Source organism: Telmatherina bonti, assembly GCF_933228915.1.
Source record: "Telmatherina bonti genome assembly, chromosome: 13".
Taxonomy (NCBI): Eukaryota; Metazoa; Chordata; class Actinopteri; order Atheriniformes; family Telmatherinidae; genus Telmatherina; species Telmatherina bonti.
The window spans coordinates 16,973,293-16,993,660 of record NC_136611.1 but is presented as its reverse complement, the minus strand read 5'-3'; the positions used below and the strand labels follow the sequence as shown (position 1 = coordinate 16,993,660).

The 20,368-nt window shown below is 38.5% G+C and overlaps 1 protein-coding gene across 1 annotated transcript in view; it reads left to right on the top strand.

Moving 5' to 3' along the window:
- The window catches only part of grid2 (glutamate receptor, ionotropic, delta 2), a gene marked incomplete at both ends in the record, with an annotated part of 511,062 nt that overhangs the window by 180,725 nt on the left and 309,969 nt on the right, over positions 1-20,368 (top strand). The window lies entirely within an intron of this gene.

Below are 20,368 nucleotides of genomic sequence, written 5' to 3'. Positions count from 1 at the left end.
CATTCACAGCCTTATTTTTTTTTTTTTTTGAGAGAGACATAGAAAATCCTTTTTTTTTTTTTTTCAGGAATCCCTTTAATTTCCTTTGGGTTACTGAAAGAGATTATTTCTTATGGTGCAATAAAGCAAAGAAACTCCATCATTAAACTTTTGTGGCTAATTGAATAAAATGCAGATAAATGAAATTCACTCTAAACATTTTTATTATCTTCTGTTAACTGAGAGACACACGACTGAGGTAGTAGATTGCGTTTGGGTAGGTTGGATTAATAAGGGATTTCTAATCTAATGATTTATTATAATGGAAGGACTCCATTTCATCCTTGGAGAGTAATATACTGTCAAAATGTGTTTAATGATATGTTTATTTTCTATATTATAATGCAGCATAAACAACCAAAGTTCAAATGGCATACTTTAATATTATCTCCTCTGACTGTTGAAGAAGCAACATAGACTAAACTGACAAATGTGGTATCAGTACAAATAATTTTCTTACTTGGCATTTCTTTCCTTGTTTTGGAAGGTGGCTAAATCGTCGTCTTTTGTGATGTATAAGGCAGATGAATTTAAATTCCGTAAAAAAATGTATATGCGATTACCCCAAATGTTGACTGTCAACAACAAACAATTATTTTATGTTTAAGTACTCATAAGAAGAAATGTTGGCATGCAGGTATTAAACTCTGCCCCATGAGGGCTGCACTCCTGCAGGTTTTCATTGTATCACTGCTTCAACACACCTCACTCAAATTGATGAGTCATTGTGTAGTGCAGAACTATGGATTTTGTTGGATCCATTAAATTTAAGTTGGGTGTGTTGAAGCAAGAATACTTTCAAAACGTGGAAGACTGAGGCCCTCATGGGACCAAGATGAATAGTCCTGTGTTATCCATACTTTTACATATACCGATCATACATTGCTATGCTTATCCACAGATATGCAAACCTTGAACACAAATTTGCCAAAAGACCTCTAGTTTCAGAGACCTTAGTGATCCCTTAGAAGAGTAGTGGATTTACAATGTTCTCATACATGTGGAAAAGAAGGTGTAATTGAAGGAATCATTGTAAAATTTTTGAACACGTGACATGGATTTATAAATATATTATGTATGAAGAGCATTTAGAAGTGCAGGAGAAGATATACATTGATTGGAATGGGTGATTGGCCATTATAGTGAACAAATCTCGCAGTGATTAAAACATGCTATTGCTAATTCACTGAAGTCACTGGGTGAGGATTAAATGAATGAATGAATGTAGCAGAAGCCTGCAAAGGACTGGTGACCTGTCAAGGGTGTATCCAGCCTCTCGCCTGCTAATTTATGGGATAAGCTCCAACTTCCCACAACCCTGAATTGCACTAAGCGCTATAAAAAAAAAAAAAAAAATGAATGAATGAATGTATAGGAATGTGTGGCCAAGCAGAAGGCCGGAGTAGCAGACGGCTGAGCAGACTGAGGAGGATTGCAGGCAGGGAGCCGGAAGGAGTAAGCGTAGCGAGTCAAGCTGATGGGTACAAAGTGGAAGACATATGGCTGGTGAGGCAAGGTGAGCCTGGTGTGGTAGACTACTGGTGAGTGAGCAGGCTGAAGATTGCATCCAAAGAAAACCAGTGATGTTGAGCAGAGCAGAACAGGCAGGAGATGACAGGGGGAATCTGAGCGCAAGAGAACAGTATTAGTCCAAGGCAAAAAGTACAAGGGCACAGCTAAGCACAGTGGTTGAAGCTTCACAACCGCTGTGGCAGGCAGAGCAATCTGGCAGAAAGTGACTGCAGAACAGGGTAGATATAGTGCAGGTGATGAGCTGATGAGCCACAGGTGTGCATGCTGACTGGCTCAGAATCAGGAGGGAGACAATGTGGAGAGCCATGCATGAACAACAAACACAACACACACAAGAGACACAAGCAGGGGGGAACAGTGTAGAGGAGCGGTCTGTGTAGTCAGTGCCAGTACACTAGTAACACACCCAAATATATTATGTCCTGATATGTTCGGATGTACCGGTAGTTTTGGTTATGAAAATCAATGTTTGATTATGAACAATACTTGTATATAGACATACAAGTATTCAATAATTTACATCTGTTTACGTGTGATTTTGCCTTTTTTTCCCCCCAACTGTACGTATGAATATGGAACCAGTTTAACTAAATGTCTTTGTGTAATCAAAATAAGAAAATGAGCAAATGAGTTGAGCTAGGTACCTGGAGAAAGGATTCAAGTTCTCACATCATATTACAGCAAAAATTCAAGCTATGTTCAGACTTGGCAATAAGATGAGATGTAGCTTAAATGTTGACTCAAAAGCAGGTGTTCCAGGATTATGAAGGATTTGATTGAAAATATTTCATTGAGAGTTTCAATGAAAAAACAGACAGGGATTATAGAGAGATAAACTTTTATTTTTATTAACTCAAAATGTAAAGCAGGAAGTCCACAGCCCACCAATACGATAAGATATAGAATGGAGCATGTCTTCTATTACTACTACTTTTACTACTGTTACTACTCCTACGAATACTAATATTAATAATAATAATGATAATGATCAAAACATAGCAATGCGTGACCTCAGTAATGTAAATAAATGCAATTCCCCAAATTTCATGTTTGTATGAATCTGCTTAAATTCAGAGCATCATTTCAATATTACTGTTACAAACCTCCAGCTCGCCAGAGAAGAGGGGGAGAGAAATTATACACAACTGTATGATTTGGCTTGGTTTAGAATATTGCTTTGTGAAGTACTTCATAAACTGTTTTTAAAAAACCCAGCAGCTGCAATCGCCATGATCAAAGTAAATTATCTTGCACAAAGGATCCTTTAAGTTTGACTTTTGAAAATAAGCTGGAAATTATAAATCTCATTGTCCACCAGCTGCAGATGCTGTTATGGAAGAAATGATCTTATGCTCAAATTGGATTATGTAGTTCTTCAGGAGTTAATCTGTTGTGTGTTACCTGGTCAAGAGCATACTTTCATGTCCCCAAGCATCTTTCTGAGAGGATTACCCATCCTGCTGTCAGGAAGAGCAATCTTGATATCTGGTAAAATAAAGAAAAGACTTCCTCAGGAGACCAAACATTGCTAACCACATACAAAATTTTTGTTGAATTCAGTTGCATAAAAGCCAACATCTCAATGATATTGTGAATATGTGAGGACATATTATACATTTTTTGTGTGATCTTTTTCATTTTGCTGAGTGGGGACACAGAAACAAAAGAAACTATTCTTCGTATAACTCGGACCCTAATAAGAAAATTTATTGGCAGCATAGTTTTGCTGATTCTTTTATACAATTTGGAGTTTAGTTGGCAGTGTCCTCATATATTTTGGATCAGTGCCTGAAAAGAAACAAATGATGCTTAATACCACTGAAAACTTATACCAGTTATATGCATTGCACAAAAAAATGAAATAATTTAAAAAATAGAACCAATAGCATAAAAACACATACACAGTTGTGCATGACACATCTGATAGTATTTAATAACTTTCATGAATTTGCAACATGAATTAGCATCAGTTAAACAATATGTAATATTAATAATAATTGATTAATAATAATCAATTAATTTACAGATATTGCCACAATGCTTCTGATTTGTTTTTCAATATATATTTTTAGTATGTATAAATTTGATTAATTTAGTGTTGTTTGCTGTATTTTGAATATCAACATAAGATTCACTCATCCAGACAAAGGTTCATGTCTGCCTCCTTATTTATTCATATCTTAAATGCTACATTACTTTGATGTCAGTAGTCTGACATCAAAGTAATGTAGCTGAGATGGAAGAAAATGGGGATATTATGTGGCGTTGTATTCACCCGACAACCTGTTCAGAACAGAAAAATTTATCAGCCGTTTCAGATCAAAGTGTACCAAAAACTGATGTATGTATGATATATATATATATATATATATATATATATATATATATATATATATATATATATATATATATATATACATATTTATATATTGTACATGAAAGTTTTATATCATATAGTATGGTCCCATACATAATCTGTTTTTCTTTTCCTTTTCTGGCTAACTTGATCTTTGAACTCTCTATAAAATGCCTTACATGTAACTTCTAATTGGTTTAGAAACAGCTATTTTTCACTGTTTCACAACACTTTAATCACCACTTTTCAGTCACCAAGCTACATTTCTGTGACATTGTGACTTTTAGTGAGGTAAAAATGGAGGATGACAGACAGAAGTATATATGGAGTAGATGAATTAAAGAAATAAGCAATGAGAAAGTCAATGATTGGAGACAAAAAGAAATACTCCAAAATGGAGCTTAAGCATGTGCTAAGAGAGAAAAGTGAGCAAAAGAATGACAGAAAAGCAATCTAAGCTTGAGAAAGTGATAGTGACAGCTAGATAATGAAAAGTTATGGGCAAAAGAGGAATTTGAGCCTTTGTGGAGAAGCATGTGTAAATCCATTTACCTGTGAACAGATGCTTTTAGTCTTTTGGGTCCTTTGATAGGCCACCATATTTTGTTTCCTATAGCTATCTCTCTGATTGCCTCCCTGCAGGTATCAACTCTGAGTACTGAGTACTGAAAGTACTGACAAGAAATAGAGCCACATTTATTTTTTCAGAGTGAAAAGCAAAGCTGAAAATGGAGTAAAAGGGAGAACAAAAATATGGAGAATGAAATGGTAAGACAGATTTATTGAATAGACTGGATGTAGGAAAAGAAAGACTTTGTAAAGACAGATAAGTCATGATCATGAGTGCCCATTTTTATTGCCACTTGAGGCTTGGCTGTGGATGTAAAGTAAATAAACATTTTGGAGTCTCCCAGTAAAATCTCACAGTATCTTTTCAATTTTACTTTGTCAGATGCAGTAGGCTATTAGAAGAGTGTCTTCCTCAGGAGTTGGAATGTAATTCCAAGATGCCAACAGCATTGCTGAGTGTTCGGCTCACAAGCAGCATTTGGTGAATTGTGTCCTCTAATTGATTTCATCATGTCTGTCGTCCCTTTTCCAAACAAAATAATGTTAACAAATCATAATCATATTTTCTTCAAAATTTTCACTAGAATAATTTTTACTGGGAGTGTGGACAATTATATTCTGTGCTCTGTTTGTCGAATATATATGCCTCAAAAATGCTAATCTTCTGATATGAGTCACACTGCAGTATCCAGTCTAACAAAGCTAGCAAAGTGCATTCTGTCGTCACTGCTAAGAAATCAATTGCTCTCCACAAAAAGATAAAATTAGGACTTTTATAAAAAAAAAAAAAGGCCTACATGTTCTCACTGTAGGATTAAGTCTCAAGTTTATTTGTATTTTAAGAACAAGTATGCAATATTTCCATCTTGCGGGTGCATGTTCAGAAGCCATATTTCTCTTAAGATATCACCAATAAGTGTGGTAAGAATTACTAAATTGTACAGAGTTCCGATTATCTCTATAATTTATTCTCATGTCCAATGTTTGTAGATGTGTCAGAAAATGGCTTTCCTCTAACTTAAACACAGATAACTTTTATATAAATATGTTAGTTAGTTTTTTTTAGTATGCACACAAATGTGAATTTAAAATATGATTATCTGTGGTACCATGTACATTTGGTGAATATCAGTCACTGTAAAAGGGGAAATAAGTGATATTTTAAACAGTTTGCCTTATTAGATAGTTTGCTGGGTATTGACTATCATCAATGTGAGTTTTTTCATGTTTAAATAGGGCCCTTGAGAGAAAAGTCCACACTGTTAATCATAATTTTTTAACAACAAAAGAAAGAAACTAACTATAACCCATAAATACAAATATACTCCATAAAATGTTAAATTTCCTAAATGAGGACTAGATCATGTAACTTACAAGAACCCCTCATTTAAAAAAAAAAAAATCGAAATTATGTGGCACTTGCAATCAGAGAGAATTATCTGTAACAATTGGCAACTGGGTCAGCAAAGGGTATGGTTGCTAATAAAGAGGCATCCAATTACTGTTTGCTCTAATGGCAGAGGCGGGTTTTAGCAACGATAAGTCCAATAAGGAGACCTGCCTTGACTTGACCTGATAAATATGAATGAGCCACGAGCTGCTAAAATATCTTTGATAGACTATGCAAATTTCTCTGACTCGTTTGTCTGAAGTGATTTCCACTGCACAGTGTCACGGTCTGATGAGGAGCAGTATGAGTGAGAGGGGAGAAAAATGTAAATCGCAGGAAAAGGGAGTGATGATGTAAAACACACTGCGAATATTGATGTGTTTACAATTGTGCAGAAGGCCCTGTGTCATGAAAGTCTGAAAAAAAAAAACACACAATAACCTGGTCTTGAATCCATGTAGTGATCCAATCACCAACGAAAGGAATTTTATATAAATCTGTTCATTCTCACTTGCTCTTTACTCTGTGTAATTACTGTGTAATAATGAGCTTTACTCTTGTCGTTATCCCATTATATTTATTTTTCCTTTATTATGTACTAAGTACTTGTTACTGTTCTTCTCCTTGCACAATAAGTCTACATATAGTATTTATATTCTAAACTCTGTTAGCTTTGTTAATGTTAAAACATTTGCTATTTCTTTCAGAACTGTTTTAAATTTATTTTTGCAGAGTTTTGAATGAATTGTCACATAAAAATAATATAAGAAATAAAATGTTGCATTGTAAAAAAAAAAAAAAAAAGAAAAGACAAACAAAAAAAAAAATGATTGTGATGGCAACTTTATGTCAGAATACAGGGATTTAAATTTTTCATCCACACCTGATTCATTGTATTACTTCAGGAAGGTCACCTTAACACAAGATGGCCATACATTAGGTGTTGTTATTTATTTAAAAAAATCTTCACAGAATCAATGAACAAACAATACATGTCCACATCGGTTCAGTTCATTTCACTTCAGTTTATTTGCCACTTGCAGTATTAAAACCACATTGGAAAGCAGTAGTAGGAGCACATTAAACAAACAAACAACACACATAGAGACATCCTAAAACGGAGTAAAAAAAAAAAAAAAAAAAAAAAAAAAAAAAATAGAATAAAATAATTTTTAAAAAAAAGTAAAATGCAGCACTTAAAAGATAACTAAAACAATAACTAAAATAGTAATGAGGTGCATGTCTGAGGCATTTTCAGAGTGCATTGTTTAAAGTCATAACCGCTTGTGGAAAGAAACTTTGTTTGTTGAGATGTGCATTTAATAGAGAGTATCGTCTACCTGACGGAAGGACCTCAAACAACTCAGTTGGAGGATGGTCAGAGACTGGCCAATCTGTAGCTAATTTTTGCTTCAATCTAAAGCTAATATGTAAATGTTGACATCTCAGAGGGACTTCAGGGCTTAATGGTTTCGTTACTAACTTACCTGTAAAGATAGATCTTTACAACCTAGGGAACTATAAGCTTCCTTCAACATCTTGTGTAATTCAAGCACTGCGTTTATATTTTTCATAGCTAAACAACCCATTATTATCATCATTTCAAGGTTAATCATTTAACTTTAGGTCCCTGTAAGAAAATGTGCAGACATTCTACAGTTGAACAGCTTGTTTTTTTGGATTGGTTAGTTGGTTGGTCAGCTGATTACTGTAAGACAACTACATGGATGTTGTAGTGAATAGAGATAAATCCTCCCTGACATCAACCATTGTTATATGGATTGTTGTTTTGAAGGCTCAAGTTGAAAATTTGACCATGACCATGTTGCTGTGAGCAGAAGTGATCATGTTTTGAAGATGGTGGAACTGAACACGCATCCTTGAAAAATCACTCGACAGTATAGACATATTAGACTTTGTATAATAAAAAATAAATTTATTTTCAGAAAAACTTAAGGTACTGAGTTGAGAGAATGACTGTATCGAGTGAGAGTGATATAATATTTACATAAAATTTAATGATAAATTAAAAAGAAGTTGATTGTATTTATGAATTTATTGAATTCACTTGCTCAGGTTTTGGAGCAGCACCTGCTGATTGTGGTATTCAACTTTGAATTACTTATTGTTTTACAGTGGTCGTCTGTCGATTATTCAGTAAATGTCATGTTAAAAGTAATAAAGTCAGTGAACAAAATGAAACATTTGATAGGAACAGTTAACTTCTGTCGATTTATGAAGGACGAAACAGAAATTTACATCACATCACAAATATGGGACCTATACTCCCAGGCCAAAGAAAAACATCACTACCTGAATTTTCATCAAGAAAGAAATATGATTAGAACCATGTTGCGACTGATGGCAATTGTTTTGATAATGAAATTAGCTAGGCTAAATCTGGATTTATACTCACATGGTGTCTGTTCAAGATTGGTTACGATGTCATCATCATCGACATTACTTGTACAGCCACATGATAAGATCCAACAATTTCAATACATGGGTGGAACAATGCATGCTCCCTGAGCCGTCACATTATCGTGGTGGAGGGGTTTGTGTGTCCCAAAGATCCTAGCAGCTATGTTGTCTGGGGCTTTATGCCCCTGGTAGGGTCACCCATGGCAAACAGGTGTCTAAGATCCCTATGATGTACACAAACTCGGGCAGAAATGTTCCCTTGCCCGGACGCGGGTTACCGGGACCCCCCTCTGGAGCCAGGCCTGGAGTTGGGGTATGTGAGCGAGCATCTGCTGGCCGGGCCTTTACCCATGGGGCTCGGTCGGGCTCAGCCCGAAAGGGTTACATGGGCCCCACCTCCCGTGGGCTCACCATCTGCGGGAGGAGCCGTAGGGGTCGGGTGCAATGTGAGCTGGGCGGCAGCAAGGGGCGGGGACCCTGGCGGTCCGATCCCCGGCTGCAGAAGCTTGCTCTAGGGAGGTGGAATGTCACCTCTCTGGTGGGGTAGGAGCCTGAGCTTGTGCGCAAGGTTGAGTGGTTCCGGCTAGATATAGTTGGACTCACCTCGACGCATGGCTTGGGCTCTGGAACCAGCACCCTCTAAAGGGGCTGGACTTTCTTCCATTCTGGATTTGCTCATGGTAAGAGGCGCCAAGCACGTGTGGGCATTCTCATTGGCCCCCAGCTTGGTGCCTGCACGTTGGGGTTTACCCCGGTGGATGAAAGGGTAGTTTCCCTCCGCCTTCGGGTGGGGGGACGGGTCCTGACTGTTGTCTGTGCTTATGCACCGAACGGCAGTTCAGAGTACCCACCCTTTCTGGAGTCCTTGGAGGGAGTGCTGGAGGGTGCTCCTTCTGGAGACTCCATTGTTCTGCTGGTGGACTTCAATGCTCACGTGGGCAATGACAGTGAGACCTGGAGGGGAGTGATTGGGAGGCATGGTTCCCCCCCCTCTGAACCCAAATGGTGTTTTGTTATTGGACTTCTGTGGTCATCATGGATTGTCCATAACGAACACCATGTTCCAACGTAAGAGTGTCCATATGTACACCTGGCTTCAGGATTCCCTGGGCCGCAGTTCGATGATCAATTTTGTAGTCATATCGTCGGACCTGCGGCCACATGCCTTGGACACTCGGGTGAAGAGGGGGGCGGAGCTGTCAACTGATCACCACCTGGTGGTGAGTTGGCTCAGATGGTGGGGGAGGAAGCCAGTCAGATCTGGCAGGCCCAAACGTGTTGTGAGGGTCTGCTGGGAATGTCTGGCTGAGTCCCCCGTCAGAGCGAGCTTCAACTCCCACCTTCAGCAGAGCTTTGAACATATTCCCGAGTGAGGCGGGGGACATTGAGTCCGAATGGGCTGTGTTCCGTGCCTCTATTGCTGAGGCGGCCAGCCAGAGCTGTGGCTGTAAGGTCGTTGGTGCCTGTCGTGGCGGTAATCTCAGGACTCGTTGGTGGACACCGGCAGTGAGGGATGCCGTCAAGCTGAAGAAAGAGTCCTATCGGGCCTTCTTGGCCTGTGGGACTCTGGAGGCAGCTGATGGGTACCGACAGGCTAAGCGGCATGCGGCTTCGGCTGTTGCCGAGGCAAAAACTCGGGCATGGGAGGAGTTCGGCGAGGCCATGGAGAAGGCCCCGGGGGTGGATAAGATCCGCCCGGAGTTCCTTAAGGCTGTGGATGCTGTGGGGCTGTCCTGGCTGACACGCCTCTGCAGCATCGTGTGGACATCGGGGGCAGTACCGCTGGATTGGTAGACTGGGGTGGTGGTCCCCCTTTTTAAGAAGGGGGACCGGAGGGTGTGTTCCAATTACAGGGGAATCACACTCCTCAGCCTCCCTGGTAAGGTCTATTCAGGGGTGCTGGAGAGGAGGGTCCGCCGGATAGTCGAATCCTGGATTGAGGAGGAGCAGTGTGGTTTTCGTCCTGGTCGCGGAACAGTGGACCAGCTCTATACCCTCTTTGGGGTCCTGGAGGGGGCATGGGAGTTTGCCCAACCAGTCTACATGTGCTTTGTGGACCTGGAGAAGGCATTCGACCGTGTCCCCCGGGGACTCCTGTGGGGGGTATTCCGGGAGTATGGGGTACCGGACCCCCTTGTACGAGTTGTCCGGTCCCTGTGCAACAGGTGTCAGAGCTTGGTCCGCATTGCCGGTAGTAAGTCGGATTTGTTTCCGGTGAGGGTTGGACTCCGCCAAGGCTGCCCTTTATCACCGATTCTGTTCATAACTTATATGGACAGAATTTCAAGGCGCAGCCGAGGTGTTGAGGGGATCCGACTTGGTGGCCTCAGGATTGGGTCCCTGATTTTGGCAGATGACGTGGTCCTGTTGGCTTCATCTGGTCGTGATCTCCAGCTCTCGCTTGAGCAATTTGTGGCTGAGTGTGAAGCAGCTGGGATGAGAATCAGCACCTCCAAATCTGAGACCATGGTCCTCAGCCGGAATAGTGTGGATTGCCCTCTCCGGGTTGGGAGTGAGGTCCTGCCTCAAGTGGAGGAGTTTAAATATCTCGGGGTCTTGTTCACGAGTGAGGGAAGGATGGAGCGTGAGATCGACAGACGGAGCAGTGCGGCGTCTGCAGTAATGCGGACTCTACGCCGGTCTGTCGTGGTGAAGAAGGAGCTGAGCCAGAAGGCGAAGCTCTCGATTTACCAGTCGATCTTCGTTCCTACCCTCACCTATGGTCATGAGCTGTGGGTCGTGACCGAAAGAATGAGATCTAGTATACAAGCGGCTGAAATGGGTTTCCTCTGCAGGGTGGCCGGGCTCACCCTTCGAGATAGGGTGAGGAGCTCGGTCATCTGGGAGGGGCTCAGAGTAGAGCCACTGCTCCTCCGCATCGAGAGGAACCAGTTGAGGTGGCTCAGGCATCTGGTCAGGATGCCTCCTGGACGCCTCCCTGGCGAGTTGTTCCAGGCACGTCCCTCTGGGAGGAGACCCCGGGGAAGACCCAGGACACGCTGGAGGGATTATATCTCTCGGCTGGCCTGGGAACGCCTCGGGATACCCCCCGCAGAGTTGGCAAATGTGGCTGGGGAGAGGGAAGTCTGGGCTTCCCTGCTTAGGCTGCTGCCCCCGCGACCCGACCCCGGATAAGCAGCAGAAGGTGAAGATGATGAAGATGAAGATGAAGATGAACTAAATAGAGATGAATAAAATAGATATAAATTGGGCATAAAATTATATAATGCTACAATTTGATAAATAATTTTATGTGACCTTTACATAAGTTAAGGAAATAACTCCACATTAACTTCATTCCATAAACAACTTATGCCTATGTTATGATTCTAACAAACTTCTTTAAGCAGAAGCTAAACTCATGTCCCAATCCAACTCCTTTACACTGCATTGCCATAATTTGTTAAGAGACCTCCAGTGGACATTGATGTGCTTTGCAGACTACAGCTGTAAACAAATACATGTAAAATATAACTATAAAATACCTTTGATTAACAGTATCAACTTTGCTCCAAAAGATCAAAACCTTCTTTAATTTAGTAGACCCTCTTTCCAGTGGCAGAAATGCTTCAGTCAGCTGACTACCTTTATATTCTAAATGAGCAGGTTATTCCATCAAAGGATTTTTTTCTTTTCCTGATGGCACAGGCACATTCTAAAATGCCAATGTCAGGATTCATCAGGCTCTGATTGTGCAAGAGTGGTTCAGGGAACATGAGACATCATTTTTACATATAGATTGGCCGCCAGTGTCCAGACCTGAACTCCATTGGGGATCTGTGGCCAGGCAGTGTTTTCTTTTTACAATTAAATGAAAAGATGATCAACTAATTAAAAAGAACATATTAATTTAATATTGTTTCTAGACAAAAAACAAAACAAAATGAAATGATGACAAGGGGTATATCCACACAGACAATCAACAGTTAATAGAAAATGAATTGCAAGCTGCTGAATATTTATTAAAAGGGAAAGCAGCTACGGGTAATCTAAAACTATAGTTAGCATAATTATAGCGTTAGATAAAATATTTGTCCTCCTTGACCTCTTAAATTAGAGTGACAAAGAAAGGAAGTTAACATCAGTGTCTGCCTCTGATTCTTTGCTCTTCTTACCACATTTCTCGCCCACTAATAACCTGTTAAATGCAGAAACATGTCAAACCATGTCGCAAAGTTATAAAGCCACATAAAAGCCACAGAACTGCACCTTTCTTTACAAGCTGAATGATATCAAGAAACATACATCCAAGTCAACGTGAGGTTTTGTATTGTCACATGTGAGTTGTTGACACTGTGTCACTTTGCCAGTTTATTAACATACTCTTAACTAAAGGGTGTGTGTTAGCAAACATTAAGCAGTGTTTCATTAAGTGGGATTGATATGTGCTGAAATTACACATTGTTGCAAAGTATTCCCACTGTAGTCTCTTAATCTAATATGCCAAATCTAAATTGATATATCATATTTAAGTTTATTTAAATTTTTATACACAGTTTTAGTATATGGATTTCATAATTCAAATATTTTCATATTCTGAGGCCAGTATTCACTGTTGATTAAAATTAGTACCTAACTTTCTTTGAACACATTAAAAAAAAAAAGCTTTGCCTTTGCTGGGAGTTTTATTGTTTGCTTAATCAGAAGGAATGAGGAATGTTTTAATGCAGGGGTGTCCAGGTCCAGTTCTCAAAAGCTACGATCCTGCAACTTTTATGTACGTCCTTTCAACAAAACACCCGAATCAAATTAATGGCTTGGTCACAGATTTCTGCTGAACTGACTGACATTTGCATGGAGGAATTGAATCTATTGAGTCAGGTATGTGAGAACGGATTAATCTAAAAGTTGTATGACATAAGCTCTCAAGGGCTGGATGTAGGCACCTGCTGTATTGTGTAATGTAACCCATGTTGCATAGTGGATGGATTTTATCTGCAATCATGTGTCCATCTTCCACTGTGAAACTTTTCATCTTGCACATCCAGTGCAGTTGTCACTATAAAAATAATTTTCAGACTTACTTGATGTGCCTTAGGCCCACCCACCCTTTTATGTAGCACTCCATTTTTGTGATCTCTTCTAAAGTGCAGCTAATTGCTACTCGGAGCCACAGAGAGAAAGAAAACTGAATATGCTTAATGCCATTAATCGCAAAGAAAAAAAGTGTCTAACAAGGGGCACATAATGAAAAACACAATTACACCGTGACGGTTTTCCTCCTCCCCAAAACACACTGAAACTGAAATGCATATAAAGCATTATTCAGTGAAACTCCCCCTTTATTTTCCCAACATGGGTTTGCACAAAGGGCTAAAAGCAGTCTGGCTCGTCATATGTCTTCACAAATATATGTGGTTGAACGTGTGCTCTGTTATTTGTCTTTGTGCATTTGTTGAGTGCTCACAGCAATCTTTACAAAGAGGGTGACGCTCCTCAACCCATGACATTTTGAAAGTTTGAGTCAATGTAATGCGTGCTTGTGTGTGTATGGACTGAAAATGAGGATAAAACACTGCACTGCAGACATCCTCGCAGCTTAAAGCACCCCCTTGTGTGCCACATGCTGCCATCATTACTTAAAGCTTGAACTGGTTCAGCCACTAGCAGTAACCATTGGGTGGGAGACGTTGTGCCTTACGGGGTCTTTTAACTTCACAATTGGTTGTCCCAGTTCTGTCAACCCACCATGGAACCAAGTGTGCACAATATCACATGTAATTTTGTGTATATGTAGAGCTGTGCGTGTTCCTAAAGTCGCTTTGTTTGTGAAAATGTTTATTTTCTGGATTTTCTAATGATGTTTGTTGAGAGACTAAGTGAAGCACAGCCTTTTAGTTTTTGTTAATGGGTAAACCAAAAAGCCAACAAGCACTCATGGAGTTTGATAATTTGAACATTTCTATTTTTCCTGAAACTTTTTATCTATAGTTCATGAGCATGTCTGACATTGTCAATCACTTTAAGGCATGCTCCAATCCTGAATGATGTAAATGATATAACTACAGTGTGATGAAATGAAATGAAATAAATATTAAATGAAAAATATTTTATTTATCCCCAAAGGGAAATTCAATATTGTAGTATATAATAATTAACTTGAGGAGGTCTTGTTCCGGAGGCCGATGGCTGCTGGCAGGAATGATCTTCTGTAACTTTCAGTCTTACATTGGACTTAATGAAGCCTGTCGCTGAACACACTTTGTTGTTTCATCACTGTGTTGTGGAGAGGGTGTGAAGAATCCTCCATCATCTTCATCAGCTTGTGCAGCATTCTTCTTTGGACAATCAGCTCCAGCGTTACTCCAAGCACAGAACCAGCTTTCTTGATCAATTTGTTGATTCTCTTCAAGTCTCTGGTTCTGATGCTACTACCCTAGCAGATGCTGCAAAGCTGACTGCACTCTCCACAACAGACTTATAGAAGATATGCAACATCTTGGTGCAGACGTTAAATGATCTCAGCTTCCTTAAAGTACAGTCTGCTCTGACCTTTCTTGTAGATGTAGTCAGCGTTGCATTTCCAGTCCAGTTTGTTGTCCAGCTGAACTCCAAAGTACTGGTATTCCTCCACCACCTCCACCTCCTCTCCCAGGGTGGAAGCTGTGCTTTGTTTATTCTTGTTCCTCCTGAAGTCATGAAATCCTCAGAAAAAAAGACCTAATTTGAGGTAATTTCTATGTGAGAAGAGTACTTTTAAAAAACCAAGCTAGCAAGTCAGAGCTACTACAATTTGCTGCCATCAGACAGATCTAGAATGGAATCAAATCCAAATAACTTCAATATTAAGTGTGAGCATGTATTGTGTAAATTCAGCAATATGTGTTAAGAAATATTAAAATCATAGATTAATTTTTAAATGACCTTTACAATCTTGCAATGGGTCCCGACTTTATAAATCTGGAATTCAGAGTCAAAACCACAACACCAATTGTTTAAAAACATGGTTAAAACATGTGTTGTGCAGGTACACAGCATGTTTCAGGATCTAAAATTGGTTCCTATTGAGAAGCAATCTGGTTGACTGGGATGGCTCATCTGCTGTTCAGACACAATACCTGCATATACAGAACACGTGCAAACAGTGAGCTATTAATTTTGTTGCTACTGTTTGAAGCTATTTGCTTACTGCTTTTTGAAATTATAAATAAAAAAGCCACAGGATAGCAGTTTCATTTATTCTCCAGGCTTAATGAGTGCTTAAAACCAGTAAGACCGTGGGGGCAATGCATAATGGGAACAGAATCAGCAGGTTTGATGGATTCCTTTGACTTAGGATTGCCTTACAGATAAAGATCAGGATGTCAAGCACAGCTGGCAAATGAAAGCTGGACAGTAGCTACTATTGTGCATGCCCTCTCACTGTTTTTTATTTGCTCCCAGTTGGCTTGATGAGCTTATTTGCTGGGCTTTTGAAGAACATTTTGAACCAGATATATTTTAGATGCAGAGCTTGGTTTTAAAACTCGCAGTAACAAGGTATTCTTTAGTCTTGGTTCGCAAAACATATTTGCTTTCTTCAGAAGCTTTACATTTTTAATGAGCATGTATTGTTACAAGTTTATAGTAGGTTTAGAAAAATTAATTGCTTAAGTTTACTCGCTGGTTTTGATAAAATATCCTCTTGGTTAGATCATGGAAGAAAACCCATCCCCCAACACCTTTCCAAGGCTCATAAAACATTCACACCCACTTCACACTATATTTGGCTCCCTTTGTGATCCTGAGAGAAGAATGTTGCATAGCTTCACAGCTAATTTAGCATGCTTCATGTATACAGCCTATTGCAACATTCTTTCTTCCAGGAGATACAATTTGAAAATGTGCACCACTTTCTCATTTATGCTCTGCTTTAATGTGTGGTCATTCTAAATGCATTTGATTTCTGACATAGGCAGATAACACATCTTACGAAACTGAGTTATCAGATTGAGCAATGACCCTCAATCATAATCACATCAAAATATTCTAGAAAGGTTGGGCCACTTTTGTCTAACAAAAATTGGACAGTAATCCTTTAGGTAAGTATTTACATACTATTTAGAGTGAAATGGACAATTTAGTTCCAGAAATGAAAAATGTCAAAATGAACCGATCCAGTTTATCCAGCTGTAACCATGCTGTAGGGTTACATATTAAGCCTTGACATGTAAACTGACAATTATTACCGGTAAAGAAATACAAGTACACACCTGCAATTTATCATCACAAAATAATGTCTGTCTTAGTTTTTAACTTAGTAAGTTTTGTTACAAGTTACTTAAAAAGTTGCAGAATTTTTCATAATTTTTCACTGGAATTTAAAAGGAAATTTGATAGTACATGCTTTAAAATGATATCAAATATACAACCATACTTTCTTATATTATAGTATGTTCATTACATTTTCTACAGTAATAAACAGCAATACTGATGACACAGCTTTTTTCAATCAATTTCCTAAGGAATTGTGCTAAAAGTATGCTGTTTTAGGATGAACACTTAAAGAAAAAAAGACACTGAATACTTTTTTTTTTTTTTTTTAAATACAGTGAACAACAAACTGAGAAGGAATGAGACTCTATATGATCACACTGTTCCAGTTTTGACAGTAAATAGTTATACTTTTCTCTTTTTTGTTTTTGACATCAGATCAAGGATTTAAAGCTCCATTAATTTTAATGTGCATTCATCTCGGAGAAACCTTCAGTCCGCTGCTGTTATGAGTCTGTGGCATCCTTGATAATAATCAAACTGAACTCATGCTGATTGACCCTCTGTCCACCATTTAGCCATTCAAAGGCATTTTATTGTTTGAATGTGTAGAACCTTTATCAAGGTGGATCATGGAGAAATAAACAGCACTTTCCAAACTGATGTGAAAAGCACAACAGTTTAAGCAGCTTTTGGTGTCAGAAAGTTGCTAAAAGGCATCAAGGAGAAAGGGAGAGAAGGAGAGAGAGAGAGAGAAAGATGCACTGCACGTTTGCTGGTCTGAGTCATAGCATGGTGATCAGACCAGAAAGCATTTGCTGTGGGAAACTGTTTAGTAGTGAATGTTTTCGCTACAGTTTTCAGCAGTAAATACCACAGCTCTTCTGGTTACAGCAGAACCCCTTGTCTGCTTTACTACTGCTGTGTACAGAGAAGAGAGTAAACCCCATAGCAAGCTGTAGCTTGTGGCCAGGAGGAATCACCTTGTCCAGGCGAAAAAAAACATCTGCAAAAACTATTTCGTGATCAATCGATCAATCTATCCATCCATCTATTAGTCTATCTGTCTGTCTGAGTTGAGCAGGAAAAAATTAGGTGCTGTTTCTGCTCAAGGGTTTACATGCAGTATCATTATCATTAACAGTAAATATTACATTTGTGTGCAATACTTGAGTGTATGTATATATATATATATATATATATATATATATATATATATATATATATATATATATATATATGTATACTCAAGTATTGCACACAAATGTAATGTTTTCTGTTAATGATATAGTATTCCTAAATGTACATTCATTCATACATTCATTATATATATATATATTTTTTTTTTCCCCTAATTCTCTTCAGTTTCCTCCTTATTTCAGGACATACAGTAGCATGATGGACAGTTTAGTGAGCTCAGAGGGGTGCAAACGTGACTACTCTGAAGCCGAATTGAATTCTTTATAACAGCAAAACTCTGCATGATACATGCTATTCATATGAAACTGGCTTTAGCATCAAATTCAGCATTTTAATCTCTTCAGAATAGCTCAAGACTTATACATATTTCAGCTTTTTCATGTCTTCTGAGGGAGCTCCCTGTCAGATATTTAAAGCTCATTCTGAGGAAAAAAAAATTGCTTACTCAGCTTAAACAAATGCTCCTTTATTCCACCAATCATATTTGGTGGATGGTATTATGATTATGAAGGCAAATGTGTGCGTATATGTGCATCTATCTATACATACATGTGTGTGTTGTGCCTGTTTTTGGCTTTTGCCTAAGAGCTGGAATGGACTGGGTTTGTTTCTGTCTGGACAGATAAGAGGAAGCCGCTTACATCCCTCTCTTATCACTCTGCTCAGGGCTAATATCCCTTTTATTTTTTTCTCCTTCATTCATCGTCACCATTTTGTGCTGGTGGACTGGGAGGAGGTTCAGTAGCCCTCACTCTTCTAGTCCTCCCTCTGGTTGTATTTTCTGTTCTTTCCATTTGCTTCCTACATATCATTTCTGAAAGTTAAAATACAGAGTACTTCTTTAAGTTCTGTACAATATTTTCCTGTTTATTCAAGTAGAATTAAACATTACAACAAATAAGTAAAAAATACATAATTTTCTTCTCAGTTTCAGTGTTTAGGTAACACAAATAAAGTATCAAAAGATTGAATTGAATTCCTCACAAAACCACAACAACTACAATAAAGTAAATACGGATTTTGGTCATCATATGTAGACAGAAAGTGGGCAGAGATCTTAAGTTGACTTTACAAAGACCTTTCTATCAAATTTTCTGTTTTCCTTCTTCTCCAATTGGTGTTTTGCATTTCTTTTATGAGTTGACAAAAAGATAAAATTGATTTCTGTGTCAGTGTTTGTTTTGTTATGCCTTTTTAAGCACACACAGAAAAACAAAACAAAACACACAACTGCAGCCAGGCATTACCTACACGACCCAAGAGAATTTACAGTAAATGCACAGAAGAACAAAACTAAAACCCACACATGATAAAGGCAAGGACTGAGAGAGTAGCAGAAATGTATATCCAAGTGCAAGACAAATGCTCATAAATCATCATGGCAAATGTACATAGATCTACATGGTAAGTGACAATCTGAATTGTCATAGTTTTTACAGTTCATATCAGAATAAAAGTCAACACTTCCATGTGTAAGTTTCATCTGCTCTAGCAATGAACAGGTCTAGCATTAGATAAATAAAGCTTAAATGGAGCAAAAGTGTGAAAGACTAAACTAAATAATTAACTATCCTTTGCATTTGATTTAAAAAACTTCATCAGCAAAACAACTGGCTTAAGCCTCAGAAACATTCCATTTACATGTCATTTACTGGTACAATGACACCTGCTAGGAAGTGCTCAACTTCAGATGAAATACAAGAAGTTTGCTCATCTTTTTTAAATATTTATGTCAATATTTATTTCTGGGCTGCTTGAAAACAAGTAAATTGTTAGTATTGTAGTCCATAACAACAACAGTATGAGGTAAAGTGGCATCTCTCTAATTCAGGGATGGGAAACTCCTGTTAGTCCTGCAAGTGTTGGGAGTTTCCCTGATGCAATAAACCTGACACACATTAGACTTAATTAGCAGACTTGTGCAGAACTTGACATTAAACTCTGTTCGAGTCTGCTAATTAGCTATCGATTTGAGTCAGGTGTGTTGCAGAAAGGAAACTCCAGACACTTGCAGGACTGCAGATCTTGAGGCCCAGAGTTGCCCACCACAATTGTATGACAAACAATGTTTCATTATTGATGATAAAAATAACCACGTTATGATTTATGAAAAAAGAATGATTTACTTTTACACATTTGTCGATGAAATTGTATAACATATACAAAGCTATATTAAACATTTTCTCCTGTAGTCTGTTAATAAAACACACATAGAACACTGCAACACAACCATTAGACAGTATACACTTAACTTGTGATTTGAATTTGTCACGGTGTTGTGAAGGTGAAGATCCAAATGCTGGAACAGGAGCCAGAGATGCAGAATAAAGATGTTTTTAAAAAATAAATAAATAAATAAAAATAAAAAACAAAACAAAAACAACAACAACAAAAAAAAAAAAAAAACAACAACAAAAAAAATAAAAACAGAACACCAGGATTGACCAGAAGATTAACACACAGCAAACACAAGCAATGGACCAGCACTGGGGAAAAGAAACCAATGGGTATGCATAGACAGGAACAAGATGAGACACAGGTGAAATAAATGGACTAAACGAGACCAGGTGAATCTAATGAACAGGAACAAAGACTAAACCAAAAACAAGGGAACTAAACAAGGAAGACTAGAAGTAAAAATACAAAACAAGAAACCAAAACTAAAA